The following is a 13402-nucleotide window of genomic DNA, read 5'->3' as shown; positions in this document are numbered from 1 at the left end:
ACAGCCTGCCAGAAGCTGTGGCCCTCAGCCCTACAGCCACAAGGAAATGAGTTCTGCCAACAACCTGTGTGAACTCGGAAGAAGATTCTTCCCCGGCTGAACTTCCAGACAAGAACACAGGCCAGCCAATTCCGTGATTCTCGTGAGAAAACAAGTGTGTTTTCTTTTAAGTCACTCAGTTTGTGGTAATTTGGCTCTCTGGGCGCAGACCTAGTTTGCAGCGACATGGCTAAACACCCCTAGAAGGTTGGAATCATTGGTAAATACGGGACCCATTATGGTGCCTCCTTCAGGAAAATGGTGAAGAAGATTGAAGTAAGCCAGCACACCAAGTATACTTGCTCCTTCTGGGACAAAAGGGAGATGAAAACGTGAGCTGTGGGGATCTGGCATTGTGGTTCCTGCATGAAAACAGTAGCAAGTTGTGCCTGGACCCACAGCACCACTTCTGCTGTCACAGTAAAGTCTGCCATCAGAAGACTGAAGGAGTTGAAAGACCAGTGGAAGGTCCACGGCTTGAAACGTTGCTAGCCTATAATAAATGGGTTAATTGATGTAATAAAAAATAATAAGGATAAATAAATTTGTGGTAATTTGTCATGCAGCTGTGTGCAGGGGTCCCCAAGACCACCCTCAGGCCTAATAATTTGCTAGAAGGACTCCTGTAATTCAGCAAAGCCACTATAATCATGGCTAGAGTGTATTACAGTTAAAGGATACAGATTAAAATTAGCAGTGGAAAAAGATGCATGAAGCAGAGTGGAGAAGAGATCACGGTTTCCAGTTGCCCTCTTCCACTGGAGTCACGTGGACAGCATTTAATTCCCCAGCAACGATGTGTGACAACTCACACAGAGTATTGCCTGGGAAACTCATTCAAGGCTTGGTACCCAAGGTTTTTATTGGAGGTTCATCACATAGGCATGGCTGACTCCCTGGGTGTGTGACCTTCAATATCCAGCCCTACCAGAGAGCAAATACATACTATGTAGCCCATGGCCCCCACCATAAATCAAAATGTTAGCATAAACTCTCTGGCATGACCCATGGCTTCAGGTAAAACACTTAACAGGTAGGATGTTCAAAAGTACAAGTTATCTCTCTGGAGCCAGGCAAGGACCAGACCTTTCTTTGGAACATACAAGGTTTAGACAACCCAGACCTGACGAGCTAATCCTTTACTGCACAGCAGTGATAGATAACTAGGAAAGGCTTTGTTACCTGGAAATAAGGTGCTACTGTAACAAATACCTAAAAATGTAGGAGTGGCTTTGGAACCAGGTAGTGGGCAGAGACTAAAAGAATTCTGACAAGCATCATAGAGAAATCCCAAAGTGCCCTAAACAGACTGCTGGTAGAAATTTGGACTCGGAGGATACTCCCAGTGACAGCTCAGAAGGAAACGAGGAACATGTTCTTAGAAAATGAAGTAACTGGGGCGCCTGGGTGGCGCAGTCGGTTAAGCGTCCGACTTCAGCCAGGTCACGATCTCGCGGTCCGTGAGTTCGAGCCCCGCGTCAGGCTCTGGGCTGATGGCTCAGAGGCTGGAGCCTGTTTCCGATTCTGTGTCTCCCTCTCTCTCTGCCCCTCCCCCGTTCATGCTCTGTCTCTCTCTGTCCCAAAAATAAATAGACGTTGAAAAAAAAAAATTAAGAAAATGAAGTAACTGATGAATGGATAAAGATGTGGTTTATATATACAATGGAATACCACTTGGCAATGAGAGAGAATGAAATCCTGCCATTTGCAACAACGTGGATGGAACTGGAGGGTATTGGGCTAAGTGAAGTCAGTCAGAGAAAGACAGATATCACTCATATGTGGAACTTGAGAAACTTACCAGAAGACCATGGGGGAAGGGAAGGGGAAAAAATAGTGTCAAACAGAGAGGGAGGCAAACCATAAGAGACACTTAAATACAGAGAACAAACTGAGGGTTGATGGGGGGGTGCAGGGGAGAGGGAAAAATGGGTGATGGGTATTGAGGAGGGCACTTGTTGGGATGAGCACTGGGTGTTGTATGTAAGCAATGAATCATGGGAATCTACCTCCCAAACCAAGAACACACTGTATACACTGTATGTTAGCTAACTTGACAATAAATTATATTTAAAAAAGAAAAGAAAATGAAGGAAGTGGATCCTTGTTACATAGTGGCAGAAAGCTTAGTTACATGGTCTCCTGCAGTTATGTGAAAAAAGGAACTTGTAAATAATTAATTTGGTTAGATAACCAAGTTGGTCTAGATAGACTAGGAAATTTCCAAGCAAAGTACTAAAGGTGCCGCCTGGTTTCTTCTTGCTGCTTATAGTACAACGTGAGAGGAAAGAGATAAAGGGGAAAAGTCTTACGTAAAAAGGAACCAGAACTGGATGACTTTTTAAATTCTTAGTCTTTCCAAATAGCAAATAACTACTAAATGATTCCCAAGCACTGTCAGGAAGGCATACCATGCAGAAAAAGCTGGGGGTGTGAACGTACAACCTGTCACTTAAATCTCAGAAAGAGCAAAAACGTCAGGATATTCGACCACATAAAGCACCCCTTCAAGAGATGAAGGGCAAGGTCTCAGATCCGCTCAGTCAAACCATAGATACAGCCTATAGGAGCTTAGGAAATTGTCTCCCAGTCCTCTTGGCAGGAGCGCTGGGTAGAGAAGGGCTGATCTCAAAAATATCTGTGTGTGTGTGGCTTTGTTATAATGGAGTGAATCTAAGTGAAATCCATGGAAGGCCCAAAAGTTTCTTGAGAAAATTATTTCGGCAGAAACTAAGAGAATAGACCAAAAGGGGGAAAGGGCACAAAATGAAAGGAAACTGTGGGACCCCAAAAGTCTATTGGCAGGAAGCAGGCTGATAAAACTCAGGTTTAAGCACTTGCTATCTTTCATGAAAAGGGAAGGATGACTTAACAGACAGAACCAAGATTCCAAAGATCAGAGCTCCACAACACAAGGAAAAATGGTTTCTCTACTCACACTTCTGATACCAAACATATGGGATTTTCTGCACTAAGAAGTAATTCTCCAACTCTCAGGACACTAACTGGATGCTCTATAATTCAATTCAACTCTGATACTATCTGCCTGGGGTTAGCATCACATCCCACAAATTAAGGGCTCAATCCTATAGAATTGACCCACTTTAGATGCCAATTGCAAATCTCGGGCCTCTCTTTCTTCCAACTGACTTAGATACAAATCAGGGGTTTCCACAACCCCCTCCTTAGGTTTGATAATTTGCTGTAACAGCCCACAGAAACACTTTACTTACATTTACTGGTTTATTATAATAAGGATAATATAAAAGATATAAGTGGGGCATCTGGGCGGCTCAGTCAGTTAAGCATCTGGCTCTTGATTTGGGCTCAGGTCATGATCTCACATTCTCCTCCTGAGTCGGTGCTCTCTTCCCCTCTGTTACTCTGCCCTGCTCACACTCTCTCAAAATAAATAAACATTTTTAAAAATGGATACAAGTGAACAGCCGGCCAAAGAGGTACATAGGGTGAGATCTGTATGGGTCCCAAGGATAGGAACTTCAGTCCCCATAGAGTTTGGGCTATGCCCCCACTCCTGGCATGTGGATTTCTTCACCAACCCAGAAGCTTTCTGAACCCCACTGTTTAGGGCTTTTATAGAGGCTCTACTCTGTAGGCATAATTGCCATTGGCAATAAACTCAATCTCTAGCCCTTTTCCCCTTCCCAGAGGTCAGGGAATTTGACAAACGATTCCAACCTTCTAATTATGCCTTGGTCTTTCTGGTGACCAGCCCCCATCCTGAAGCTCTAGATACAGGGCCCCAGCCCCCAGTCATCTCATTAGTATACAAAAGACACTCATCATTCCAGAGATTCTAAAGGTTTTAGAAGCTCTTATGTTAAGAACCAGGGTTGAAGACTGAATATTAGACCAAAAGATGTTTCCTTATCACTCAGGAAATTACAAGGTTTTAAGGGCTCTATGTCAAAAACCTGGAACAGAAACAAAATATATATTTCTTACAATATCACAACCACAGATAATTATCCCCAGACCTTGAAACCTAATCATGGAACTTCCTACATTTGCCTGGCTGGATTTCAGAACAGCTATGAACCAGTGGCTCTTTTGTGCCTCTCATTTCCCCCTCTTTTTGAATGGGAATATAGATTTAAGTTACTGTCTAGTGCCCTTTCATGCCAACCTAAAGGATTTCCTTCAGTATCTCTCACACAGCATGTCTCTGCGCCCCTACTTTTTCTTCTTTTGATCTTCATATCATTTATTTCTTTTTGCTGTCTTTTTAATCTTTAATTCTACCTAGAACCTTCAGCTCACTGATGAGTAACAGTGCGAATGGACAATTTCATCTTTTTCTCAATCTTAGGAGAAAACTTTTCAATATTTTAAGCAAGATGCTGCTCCTCTTTATGAGACTGTTAAAGTTACTTTCTAGTCCTAATTTGCCAAGAGTTTCAATCTTGAATTAATTTAGAAATGCATCAAATGCCTCTTGGTGTCTATTGAGATGATCAAATGGTTTTTCTTCTTTCTGTCGATCTAATGAAGTACAATGATTAGTTTTTAAATGGTAAACCAACTTTGTACTCCTGGTATAAATTCTACTTGATCTGATGCATTTGACTAAATTCTGTTTTTTGCCTCTGGTTCTTCTACTCCATTCAGCTTCATTTCTTCTGATTTGCTTTCTCCAGCCACATAATTGAGATCAAAATTTAGAGTTACATAATGTACAATAAACATGACAAACTCTTTTGAAGATCAAAGTCATACTTTATAAGAAGAAATCATATTTATAGTAAATAATACAAAGATTATGTTATCATACTTTACAAGATACTAGCAATCTCTTACAGATATCTAAAAACAACACTCACTACTGCTATAGCCAGGAAAGCAGCAATAAACTGAGGGTTTTAAATTAGACTCTGACAACAGTTAAACCTAAAATACAAAATTATGACCAATTTTAACCCTAATACTAAGGAAAGTTCTGAACTCAGACCCAGAATAAAACGTGTATCAGAAAATTCTAGATCATGATGCTACTAAAAATATTACATTTAATTAATAAAGCAAAAGTAAAATAAAATAGGCTTAATGTATAAGAGGGGGAAAAAGGACAAAAACATAAAGAAGCAAGATGCTTCCTTTATTTTAAATAGGCTTTTTAGTAGTAAAACACTGCAACATGATCACCTCCACAGAAAACAAAATACACATACATATTAATGTGCAATTTTTATCACATTCTAAAAATCCTATTGGCTTTTCCTCTTTCCTCATAAGAAACCTGAGAGCTCACCACTCCCTCATGTGACTTTGCACAGCCAAACCTCTAACAGGAGTAAGAGCCAAGAATCTATCCCTAGAGAATGAGATGAGTCATTCTATATAGAATGGATCCTTAGAGAGTTCTTTTAAACTCTAATCAAAAGCACACAGAGATGGATGGGGTCCAGGCTGTGAAAACAGACAAAAAGAGGAGATAGGTTAAGATACAAATGTTGACAGCATGGTTTTGTAATTTCCCCAAATCCCCTCTTAAAAGATTAAGTAGGATAGCAAGAGACAAAACCCATGGGTAATGTCATCAACAAAACTAGGTCACAAAGAATCCTCAACAACATAATACAGGTGGGTGGGGGCAACCACTGACAGCATTAAGACCCTCAAGAGAATGAAAGCAGGCCAGAAACAGGAGAAACCCAGGGTCTAAGTGCTGGGCCACTGAGAGATCGACACCTAGTGCTCAGTTCCAGAAGGAGGGGCTCCTACTTAGGTGTGAATCCAGATACAACAGGTAAAACTGGGAGGGGCTTCACTGGTGAGAGTAAGGCAGCTACAGGAAGATTGAGAGGTGCTAAGCACCTGGCCATTAGGACACTCAGGAACACCCAGTGGAGCTTCCTTTGGGAAAGGGAGAAGAGAAACAGCTGGGAGTAGAGCCCAAGTTGATCTGGGCAAGATACCTGGGCATGAAAGAGAGAAAAAGTTCAAATACTCGTCAGGAAGGGGACAAGAAGAAGTAAATATCACAAAGCACTGAAGACAGTAATGCACAAGAACCATTAAATACTTTGTGGTAGAATAAGGAGAGAAAGACACTGTGGCCAACCCCCAACACCTACACATGAACTTCCTTCTAAAAATACAACTTCAGCAACAGAAAAAGATTATAGTTGGGCCACCTGGGTGGTTCAGTTGGTTAAGCATCTGATTCTTGATTTTGGCTCAGGTCATGATCTCACAGTTTGTGAGATCAAGCCCCACATCGGGCTACATGCTGACAGTACAGAGCCTGCTTGGGATTAGGAGGGAGCCGCTCTCTCTCTCTCTCTCTCTCTGACCTTACCCCGCATGCATGCATGCTCTCACTCGCTCTCAAAATAAATAAATAAACTTAAAGAAAAAGATTATGGTCAATCCCCCATTCAAAAATCAATAAGAGGAGTGCCTGGGTGGCTCCATCTATTAAACATCTGACTTCAGCTTAGGTCATGATCTTGTGGTTCGTGGGTTTGAGCCCCATGTCAGCTCAGTGCTGACAGTTCAGACCCTGGAGCCTGCTTCAGATTCTGTGTCTCCCTCTCTGTCTCTCCTCCACTCACACTCTGTCTCTCTCTCAGAATAAATAAATAAATAAACATTAAAATATATATATATCAAAAAGAGAAAAATGTTCACATACATAATTTAGAAAATAAATATTAACCAGAATAATATGACTACAAAGCAGATGAAAACAGTGAGCTAATATTTCAAAATGAGTTAAATAAAATTAAGACAATAGTAGAAGCTATGAAAGAGCAGCATAAATGAGAACTAAGAAAGCTCAGAAACAAGATGGCCAGACATTGCAACTATGTGGATGGAACAGGAGGGTATTATGCAAGTAAAATTAGTCAGTCAGAGAAAGACAAAAATCATATGACCTCACTCATATGAGGACTTTAAGAGACAAAACAGACAAACATAAGGGAAGGGAAACAAAAATAATATAAAAACAGGGAGGGGGACAAAACATAAGAGACTCATAAATATGGAGAATATATATACACACATATATAACATATGAGGGTTACTGGAGGGGTTGTGGGAGGGGGGATGGGCTAAATGGGTAAGGGGCACTAAGGAATCTACTCCTGAAATCATTGTTGCACTATATACTAACTAATTTGGGTATAAATTTAAAAAAATAAATAAATAAGTAAATAAATAGCAAAAAAAAAAAAAAAAAAAAAAAAAAAAAAAGATGGCCAGACACGAAGCAGATATGAAAGGAGTTGACAGAGCTCAGAAACAGTTCTAAATAAAAGGGAAAAAAATTTCAGGAGTGAAGAATAAACCTGAAGGAATGACCAGAAACCACAGAAAGTACAGTAAGAGTATAAATTTATGAATATGTGAAAAAAAAAAGTATACTAAAAGAGAAATTAAGAAAGGAATAAAAAGCATAAGAGAAAAATGATAGACATAGAAGACAACCAAAAAAGAGCCAGCATATCCATGGGAAGAAAATCAAAGCAATGGAACTGAAAAAACACTTTAAAAAAAAGTATAATTCAAAAAATTCCCTGAAATAGGAGACTCAAACCTTCATATTTATAAGACACACCGTGTACCTGAGAAAATCAACCCAGAATGGTCAACACTGAGACATATTCTACTAAAACAATGGAACTATAAAGAAGAAAAAAACTGTCAGCATTCAGGCAAAAAGACAGTGACTTTTTTTAAAGTTTATTTTCATTTGTTTTGAGAGAGATAGAGACCAAGCAGGGAAGGGACAGAGAAAGAGGGAGACAGAATCCCAAGCAGGCTCCACACTGTCAGTGCAGAGCCCAATGCAGGGCTCGAACTCACAGTGAGATCATAACCCGGGAGCTGAAATCAAGAGTTGGACGCTTAACCAACTGAGCCACCCTGGCACCCCAAGACAAAGTGACTTTTAAGGAAGAGTAAATCATCTTGGCATCAAACTTTTCAACAGTAACCTTCAAAGCCAGAACACACAGAAGTAGCATATTTAAGATTCTCCAGGAAAGATAATGTTCACCAAAGATTATATCCTGAATACCTTTCAAGTATAAAGTATCAGACAAATTTCTCATGAGCACAAAAGATATCATATATCAGCTCTTCCCTCTTCATCTTCCTCCTTTCTTTCCTAATGGGGGAGTCCTAACTTGGCCAGTAGGTAGGGGAAAACAAGGTAGTCACCTGCACAAGGGGTGGGGGTGAAGTCAAGAAGCAGCCACGATGGCCTAAGTGGCTCATGAGAAAAGCCCAAGTGGGCTAAGGAAGGCATTCATGAGGAGGGTGCCTAGCAGAGTCTGAGTGGGAAGAGGAAGACACTGACAAAAGGGAGGCATGCTGTGGCATGTTGGAGCACAAGGGGTGAAGCCTGACATAGAAAGTCAGAGTCTTTAGACTCTGGGATGCAAAGGACAATGTGCCTTGGGGTGCCAAGGCTCAAGCAGGGGAAGGAGGCATCAATGTATATGGAGGGAGGGTGGGGAGGCACCCCAGTACAGGGAGTCAGAGGCCAAGTAGGATGATGGCGCACAGGGCATAGGTAAATGCCTGAGTGGGGTAAGAGGGCATCCACACAGGGGACATCCTGAAATGGGAGTGAGATCCCAAGCAGAGTAAGAAGAGCATCCATGCAAGAGGTGAAAGTAGTAGTTAAGCTGGGGCATCTGTTACGTGCAGAGAATTGAAAAAATAAGTTATGATATGAAGCAAAATAGGAACCAGAGTCTCACTGTTGAAGAAAAGAGATGCAAATGTGGAAAAGGAGTGAAATAGAAAGAAAACTTTGTGGTACTGAATTGGAATTGGAGGTATTGATATGATTCCAGTTAGATATATAGGTATGTGATTGATTAATTGGTTGACTGATTGATAGATGAATGATGGATGGATGGATGGATGGATGGATGACAGGATGGATGGATGATGGATGGATAATAGACAGACATAGATGTAAATGTGGGACAAAATCTGGGACAGTTTGGGCTTCAAAGCAAATCATGATGGTAATGGAATGTAATCCACCAAATGAAATAGGAAACCTTAAGTCTGATATAAATGAATGAATGAATAAATTGAAGATGTGATGAGGAATAGAGTATTTACATATTTTCAAAGTACATTCCCACAAAGTGCTAATTAACTACAAAGAGGGAAAGAGTAACTTTACAGCAGAGAAGCCTGGCAAATATCATTTTAATCAAGTGATCACAGTGAACACATGAGTAATGGGACAAATCAAAATTGTGTGACATCTGAGAACACAGTATCACTTTTGTAGTATTCTCCCCCAAAATGTAAGGCCTGACTCTAATCATCAGATGGCATCAGACAAACCCAATTTGAGGGACATTCTATGAAATAACTGGCTTGTTATCTTGGAAAGTATTAAAGTCAAGGAAAGTCTGAGGAACTGTTCCAGATAGAAGGAGGTAAAGAGAAGTGACCACTTAATGCAATAAATGATCCTCGGTGGATCCTTTTGCTTTAAAAGGTGTTATCAGAACACTTGGTGAAACTTTGAGTTGTGTCTGAGTATTAGATGTTAGTAATGTGTCAATGCAATTTTCTTAACATTAAGAATATGCAGGTGAATGTCTTTTTTGTAGGAAATACACACTAAAGTATTCAGGGATGACAAAGCATCAGGTAAGTGACTTATTCTCAAATGATTTGTAAGGGAAAAAATTCTTGGTTTGGTGCTCTGACTTTTCCGTAAGTCTGTAATTGTTTGAAAACACATACATACATACATGCATACATACATACATACATACATACATACAGGAGATTCAGGGAACATTGTTCCCATGAGCCTTTCCTGAAGGCATCTACTAGAGCACAAACTTCAGATAGCTAAGAAATGATTGGAGAGGGTTGGCAATGGACCCATGGTGGGCACTATTTATTGAACCAGGACCAAGTGATGGGGGTACAGGTGCCAGGAGAGTATGTGACATTGACAATGCAGAAAAAATACAACTATGAAAAATGAGAGAAGTGAGGGGAGCATATATAGAAGAAGAATCTCACCAATTGCTTTATTGGTATCAACTATGAGTAAAATAATTTTAATTTTAAATCAAAGGCGGGAGTGGAGAGAAGAAATGGAAAAGATTTATAAGCTATTTAAAACATTGCTCCTGGTAGGGAACTCAATACACAGGACCAAAAAGGGGGTGGGTATTCAAGGTATTATACAAAGGTATTACTATGAAGGTACCCATTAGGACAAAAATCCAAGGCTTTCTAAATATCCATGGAAATATCAAGAGAGACAGAGAGAACAAGAGAAAGAGGGAGGCTACAGAGAAACTATACATATGTAAACAAAGATAAGGGCCACTGTATTCAGACAACACCTTTCTCAAGCAGGTTGTGACAACCACTCACGACCTGCTCACATTCTTCTAGAACCTGACTCCAAATGTGCCTGAAACACAGCAAAGCCAGGGACCCTGGGAAACGGTCCATGTGACTACATGGTGAAGGGAGAAAGACAAAAATTCAAATCTTTTTTCAGGAAATAGAGCAAGACAAATGTTTAGAATCACACCTTCAAAAGAGTTTGGTAGGGGCACCTGGGTGGCTCAGTCGGTTGAGCAACCAACTCTTGATTTCAGCTCAGGTCATGATCTCATGGTTCATGGGATAGACCCCCACATCGGGCTCCACACTGAGCATGGAGCCTGCTTAAGACCCTCCCTCTCTCTCTCTTTTTCTCTCTCTCTCCCCACCCGCCCCCCCCCCAGCCTCTCCCCTGCTCTCTCTCTCTCTGTCTCTCCCCCCCCAAAAAAAAAAAAGTTTGGTAAAAGCTTTCTACATAGTTGTGACCTAGCTTAGGAATAAACATCTTTTTAAGATAAGGCTTTTCAGTGAAAGATGCTGAAGGAAGGGAGAAGGATACTCCCGGGATAAGGATCACAAAAGCACCTATAAAAGGTTTTCCAAGACAAACAATCCTACCTTTTCCTCACCAGTAGAAGACACACTCTAAGGCTTATAATGATGGTCAGGCCACCAGGCTCACATACACAGTAGCCTCTGCAGAATAGAAACTTGAAAAGCACATACCTATGAAACAGAAAAGAACAAACTTTAAAAAATACTGATTAGACTGCTAATTACTTAGGTTTATTTAGCAAATCTGATGCTTTTATATTTTCTGTTCAGGGCTTTAATATAAATCATTGCATAAAGTTGAAATTCTCTTTGAAGTATTAATTAATTACCTAAGGGGAGAAGAAAAGAAAATAATTTCCCTCCACATTTGAGCAACTAGTATGTTCTCTTCCCCAAGGTGACCTCAAGGGACAGGAGATTCACAGTTTCTCCAAAGGACCATCCTAGGTACTGATGGGCTCATGTGCCATGATCCGGTGTGACCTCGTGGCAGCGAAAGGCTTAGACACTTCTGTTCACACCTGTCCTTGGTCCCAGTTGAGCACAAACATACAACTGTTATAGGTACCCATCTAACCTTCATCTTTTCAGCCTGATGACACTTTGGGTCTGTTGCCAATAGCCAACGCCCTCAACTCTTCTCCTGTTCCAGTTAAACTATTATCATATCCCTATATAGGCCAGTTCTGAATTTAATTAGCATTGGTCTAACACATACCTACTGTCATGTCCAAGAAACACAACACCAAAGAAGACACTATTTCTGCCCATGAAGAGCTCAATGTAGCCTGAGACAGACACAAAAAACAAATGACTACACATACTGCAATAAGGCACCCGGACACACATGATTTAACGGCACAAAGTGCACACGGGAGGAAGGTACCAGCTCTGCTAGAGTGAGTCAGAGATGCTTCAGACAGAAAGAAACATTTGCGCTGGAGAGTCAAGAATGAGTATGAATTTGCCAGAGACCTGAGGGTAGGGAGATGTCAGGTAAAGAGATGAGCACATGAAAAACCAAGAAGTGAGAAAGAACAAGTCCTGTTCCAGATCTTCCAGCAGGTCAGGGTGACTGACCAAAGCATATGTGGTACATGTGGGGAGGGAATGCGACTGGGAACTGGTCGGGGGACTGGTGGAGGCCTGTGGTCCTGGGTTCTGTGTCAGGGAGTGCAGGCTTTACTCAAAGGCAGTGGCTCAGAAGAGGTTTCCACAGGACTGTGCTGTGGCCAGATTTCGGTTTCAGAAAGACCACTCCATTGGTTGAAAGAAAGAGGGAAAGACTAGAGAAAGAGAGACTGATCAGGAGATTCCTACAGGGCTGCAGAGCAGTTAGACGAGTGGCCTTGGGATGCTGCAGACCTGGGTTTAATGCAAGGTCATCTTATCATAATGCGAGACTTTCATTTGACCTCCTTCTGTTTCAGGTTCCTCATTAGCTTCATTGGCCTGTGACCTGTTGTGGCAGAAGGCCCCACATTTAGAAGGGCTCTGTGTTTGGTTTGATGATCTGCCATCCCTCTCTTGAAACTCTTCATACGATTTAAATGCTCTTCTCCTGTTCCAGTTAAATTATCATCATATCCCTATATAGGCCAGTCCTGAATTCAAGTCAACACAATTAGCATTGATCTAACACATACCTAATGTCATGTCCAGGAGACACAACACCAAAAAGACACTGTTTCTGTCCATGTAGCACTGGGCCCTACAAAGTATGTAGCCGGTTCTGCTCACCTCTGAGTATATTAATGGTACCTATTATGACCAGAGGGTTATTGGAAAGATTAAATAAGCAAATACAAGTAGAAAAGAGTGTCTGTGGCACAAAAACAGACATTCAGATCAATGGAACAGAATAGAGAACCCAGAAATGGACCCACAAACATATGGCCAACTCATCTATGACAAAGCAGGAAAAAATATCAATGGAATAAAGACAGTCTCTTCAGCAAGTGGTGCTGGGAAAACTGGACAGCGACATGCAGAAGAATGAACCTGGACCACATTCTTACACCACACACAAAAATAAACTCAAAATGGATGAAAGACCTCAACGTAAGACAGGAAGCCATCAAAATCCTCGAGGAGAAAGCAGGCAAAAACCTCTTTGCTCTTGCCCGCAGCAATTTCTTACTCAACACGTCTCTGGAGGCAAGGGAAACAAAAGCAAAAATGAACTACTGGGATCTCATCAAAATAAAAAGCTTCTGCACAGTGAAGGAAACGATCAGCAAAACTAAAAGGCAACTGACAGAATGGGAGAAGATATTTGCAAATGATGTATCAGATAAAAGGTTAGCATCCAAAATCTATAAAGACTTATCAAACTCAACACCGAAAAAACAAATAATCCAGTGAAGAAATGGGCAAAAGACATAAATAAACACTTCTCCAAAGAAGATATCCAGGTGGCCAACCGACCCATGAAAAAATGTTCAACATCACTCATCATCAG

The 13402-nt window shown here is 41.0% G+C and overlaps 1 pseudogene; it reads left to right on the top strand.

Annotated features, from left to right (window-relative positions):
• Window positions 1-225: 225 nt before the first annotated feature.
• Window positions 226-559, top strand: LOC123579037 (annotated as a pseudogene).
• Window positions 560-13402: the final 12843 nt, after the last annotated feature.

The sequence above is a fragment of the Leopardus geoffroyi genome, chromosome E2, assembly GCF_018350155.1.
Source record: "Leopardus geoffroyi isolate Oge1 chromosome E2, O.geoffroyi_Oge1_pat1.0, whole genome shotgun sequence".
Classification (NCBI taxonomy): Eukaryota; Metazoa; Chordata; class Mammalia; order Carnivora; family Felidae; genus Leopardus; species Leopardus geoffroyi.
The sequence above is the reverse complement of the archived record's forward strand: the minus strand, read 5'-3'. Positions and strand labels throughout refer to the sequence as shown.